A 5,382-nucleotide genomic window follows, 5' to 3' on the forward strand; every position below is an offset into this window, starting at 1 on the left:
CGTGGCACCTTTTGTTGTCACTTCACAAAAGTTTAGAAAATGTTTGATGGAAGGAAGAATTGTAACCCAGACCTCCATCATGTGCAAACCACTACACTAAAATCTTATATTTGTGTTTTATTTCACCTTACTAAAATGTAAAGTGATTAATTTTTGAAATCATAAAATATTGATTTAAATAAAAAAGGGGATTTTAACCATTTATTTTTTTTAACAATGCTTCTCTATAGATTTCAAAATTCAATGATTTTAGTAATGTGATTTTTTAATTATATATATTTGCTAAAACTTATTAATAGTCGAAGCATTTCTACTCATACACCACATATAATAGTAAGTTCAAATGGAGGTTCTTTTTTTCTAAATTATTTTTCGACAATCCATCCATACGGATGTTAAAAGTTAAAGGTTTTAGTTATATGACTTTTTTTTAAAGTAAATATTCCATAACTAGTCTTGTGCAGAATGGAGATTCTATTTTTTGAAATTCTTTTTCGATGATCCAACCTTATGTCTTTGCATTAAGTAGCCTTGTCCGATTTTGAATAATTTTAATTTTTTTTCAAATTTTAATCCTTGTAATTAAATGTTTGACCTATAAATGTATCATAAGTTTTTACTGATTTTATATTTTTTAAAAAAATTATTATATCATTATTAGTAAAAAATATTATTATAATTTTTGTAAATAATTAAAAGTATTTAAATATATTACTAATATTTTAAAAATAATGAATTAGATTAAAATAAGTTGAATTTTTTTTTAATGAAAATGTCTTACATATATATGTGCCTGTGTGTGTAATTTAAATAATTTCAAAGAGATGAAAAGTGCATGAGCGGCAAAATGAAAACTAGTTCCCCGCTCCTATTTCACTTCATTTTAAATTTTTTCAGATCCAATTTCTATTTTCCCTGTTCCTTTTTCTTGTTCTCCTCTCTTCATGTCGATGTTGGTGTCTGTTGGTCTCCAACACACAATCTCTCTCTATGCACACACTATATACACACGCACTCTTTCTCTCTATGCACGCATTCTTTATACACTCTATACACTTCTCTGTATACACTCTTTGTGTGTACGATGTCCATACACATTTTGGTATACACTTATCTCTATTTTGAATGCTTCTATTTTACGCCTTTTTCTATCAATTGATTTAGGTTTTCTTTCTATCTCAAAATTGATTTCAAAATTAGGGTTTCAAATTAGGGTTCCAATTCGGGTTCAATCGAGTCTTCGGAATCAGAGTTTCAATTCGGATTCAGTTTGGAGTTTGGAAATTAGAGTTTGAAGTAATGGGTTCTCTACTCATTGTCTACATATTTTATTTTTATTTCAATCTGAATGCTATTATTGTTGCTGTTGTTATTATTTCTCACTGATTTTGGAACTAGGGTTTCAATTTGGGGCTTTAATGGGTTTAATTTTTGGCTTTGACTTTAAGGTAATTCTATATTTGTTTTTTATGCGGGCTTCGAGTTTAATTACATCATATGCTTTATGTTATATTTTGAAATTTTTTGTGTTATATATTGCATTTGCTTTAGTAGTTTTGGTTTTAAGGTTTATTCATTTTCATTTTGTTTTTAAGGGGACTTAGAGATGATGGAGTTAGGGAGAGAGAAGCAGGGGAACAAATTATATAATGATCGTTGTGTATGAAAACATGATGATTGATAAAAAGACCAGATCAAATAATATAGTTGTGAGAATAATTTTTGTCTTGTGATAATATATGTAATATAATATATTGAAATGGTTACATCCATAGTAGTGATCTTACATGTCTCTTGAAAATTCATTACCATAAGTGAACATTATGTGCAATTTAGTTGAGATCTTCATTATTCTGTTTCTGCTCATGATAGAATTACATCATGTAGCTTACTAGATTTTATTATATTTTATCTATTATTTAACAAGATTATGAGTATACCAGTTACAATCCTGATGCCTAGGAGCTTGCTAATGTCACTATGAGACACCACATATTTAATATTATCATATCTACGTAATCCACGTGATACTTATATGTCATTTTCAAGAATCACCATTCCCTTTTCCAGCTAAATGCTTAAGAGGCATATTTACAATATCACTCTTAGTTCTTTTTAATTTGACAGATTTGCAGGAGCGTGAATGATTTGTATGTATGTATCTTATATGTCATTTTCAAGAATCACCCTTTCCCAGCTAAATGCTTAAGAGGCATATTTACAGTATCACTCTTCTTTCTTTTTAATTTGAGAGATTTGCAGGAGGTGAATGATTTCTATGTATGTATCAGAGTTCTATTGGTTAGTCCATTTTATCTTTGTTTTTCCATTTTTTATTGTGAAGTACTTGGTCAGGCTTCCTTTTTTAATGTGCCTTCCTGTTATTATTTTAAACAATATAAAAAATAAATTTAAATTGTAGGAGAAAATTATGAATAGAGTTTTAATATTAATTTGCAATATGTCTAAAAAATTAAAAAGTTATTATATATGATATAAAGAAGTTATTGAGTGAACAAATATTAAATTAATTGTATATGATATAATGAAGTTATTGAGTGAAAAAATATGAAATTAATTACAACACAGATGTAGACATTACTATTATTTAAGATGTGATGCATACTTTATATAAAATATAAAACAATGACCATTAGGTTGGCCATGTAACAACAGGTCAATAGGTCTTCTTATACAGGAGATTGAAGTTATAGTTGTTCATGGTATTTAGTCATATTATTGTTATCATTATTGATGCTAGAAATGGCTACCCAAAGAAGGTACACTATGTCACACACAACTTTTATCTTTCATACAGGTCTGTTAATATTGGATATCATTGTGATATATTAATTTGTATTGCAGTCCATAAGTGATATGATAGAGCATCACTATGTAGATTCGAGGTGGGGCCTTATTTATTTTCACGCATCTCTTTCTCCCTCCCGCTCTCTAGTTGCATTATTTGTGTGTAAAATTATATATATTATTTCATTTTATACATATTTTGATTTTGAATGACTAACATTTGTGATTTAGGGTTGTTTTGCATGTTACATGATTTTGAAGTACATTAATGTTTACTAGTATTAATTTAAGTACTTTTATATCAAATTATTTTAAATTTCATGATTTTATAATGTTTTCAAATACAAGAGTAGTACTTTTCAATCATTTTCACACGGTGTATCTTTTATGTTTGTACCAGATATGATATTATGGGATAAAGATGTATTTATTTTAGACAAAAGTTTGGTATTGGAGGAGAAGTTGGTCTCTGTGTGACATTAAAAAAATTGGATAAATGTGAAGGTTTGTCTCCTCCTCATGAATGTTACAATTTCTTGGCGAGCTATGTTTTACTTTTATGAATAATGTTTAAAATTACATGGTCGAAGTTTTGCTTTTGATTCCATTTTTCTCATTCAATTCATCTATCCATTTTGCTTTACTGTGAAGTTTATCATTATAGAACGCTTTAAAAATTATTATCTTATTTCGTTTTGGATTAATTAAAAATATATTATGCTACCAGGACATCATAACTTATCTTCTCTTCATTTTGTTTTAGTGATATAAACATGTGTTAAAAATGATTTTTTTGCTAACTTGTTAATACTGTTTTTTTACATGTTAAAAATATTTTTATTATTGTGTAGCTTTATTTTTTAACAGTTTTCTATTGTTATCCTTTTTAGGACTTTTCCACACTATCAATGTGTATGGCGTAGGAAATCAAGCATTTTGTGTTAGTCAAATGACATGTAATTAATTGATGAACAATTATTTATTCCTTAAATTCATTTTTTTATGTTTCTAAATTATGTAGGATAATATTAAGAAGAATCTCACAAGATCTCAGAAGCAAGACAAGGGAAAGTTGGTTGAATTAGTGAATGAGAAAGTGCAAGAAATTAGGTGACGGGTGGCACCGGTTTTTAGCACCTGGGATGTATTTATGTTTATGACTCATTTTTTTGCTTCTAGTTATCTGCTTCGTGAAACATTGTGCTTAATTAGCATGTGCGCACAAGTTGATGTAGCTAGTTGAATGTACTTTAAATCATGAATGGTGTTTTTGGATAATATTGCCTGATTTTATGTTTGCAAATGAAAAGACCATGTTTATGTTGGTTTGGTTATTTTATGATGAATTGTTAATTCTGGATGAGGTAAATACAAACATTGGCGTTGTTAGGCCTCAGTGATACTATAGAAAGGGGTTGAATATAGTATCTACAATCAATTCGATTATGAACACAAGTATGTAACGGAATACAAATGTATTCAATATATCAAATTTTGTTAAAGTAGGTTTAATCTACTCTTTTAGTGATGTATGATATCACTAAGAGCTGTTAGGGTTGTAATGAATAATATTCACGTGAATGATAACATATATAGTGTAAACCCTAATCTGTGTTTATATACTACACAGTGACAAGATATCTCCTGATTGATATGATATGTTCAGTTTCCTAAAATACATCGGTCAGAGATTTTCTACTGTAGTCCTTTAGCTGTCCAACTCTCCAAGCATATCTTCTTTTGTTTAATCCAGATCCTCTCCTATAAATCAGCCGCTTTTCATCCCTGAAGTGTATCCGCACTTAAGTTCTGATATAAGTCCTGATGGCTTAAGTTCTAATACCTTTCTATCTTCATTAAGTTCTGATTTCCAGTTAAGTTCTGATATTAAGTTCTGAAACTAAACAAATCAGATTAGATATGACATCACAAATATATCTAACAATCTCCCCCAACTTATGAATTATAAAAATGTACAAGTTTATAGATTTGATGATGTCAAAAACATTTAAGTACAAATACAATGAGAGTTTATATGCACAATTAAATACAACTTATAGTACATGCGGCTTTTACCAACTTCACTGAATCAGCCTGAATCCAAAATAATTCCTTACAAAGTCTGATACCAGCTTGGTCTCTGCATTTTTTTTAACTTAAAGTAACTGAGCTTTGACTTGCTGCAGTTCTTCATCTTCAGTATCACCAATCTGATATATGGCAGCTCTGAGTGCAGAAATTGGATTTCTTTCAAGTCCATCTCCCATTCTGATTACCCTTGGATGTGTAGAATCTTCATTATAGCATAAGCATCTTCCTTTCAGAATTACTTCTACCTTAGCAGAATTCTTCCTCATAGGAATTTCTCTTCCATCATCCTCAGTCATCATTGGAGTATACTCTGTTATTCTTGTACCAGAAATTCTGAGTAAATCTCTTATTGTCTTCAGAATATATTCTGACCACTTCCTGATAACATCAGAATTTACCTGCAGTATATAATGAATGTATTGGAGCTCTTTGACAGATTTCTTCAGCACATCAGATTCAGATAATCTATAAGTTCTGCCATCA

At 29.2% G+C, this 5,382-nt stretch overlaps 1 long non-coding RNA gene across 1 annotated transcript; it reads left to right on the forward strand.

The window, feature by feature from the left end:
- The first annotated feature begins 941 nt into the window (after window positions 1-941).
- On the forward strand, window positions 942-4,087 carry LOC141721754 (uncharacterized). The gene is made up of 3 exons (XR_012574846.1): window positions 942-2,301; window positions 2,866-2,906; window positions 3,830-4,087. It is a non-coding gene; the product is annotated as an uncharacterized LOC141721754 (long non-coding RNA).
- Window positions 4,088-5,382: the final 1,295 nt, after the last annotated feature.

This window comes from Apium graveolens, chromosome 1 (genome assembly GCF_009905375.1).
Source record: "Apium graveolens cultivar Ventura chromosome 1, ASM990537v1, whole genome shotgun sequence".
Taxonomy (NCBI): Eukaryota; Viridiplantae; Streptophyta; class Magnoliopsida; order Apiales; family Apiaceae; genus Apium; species Apium graveolens.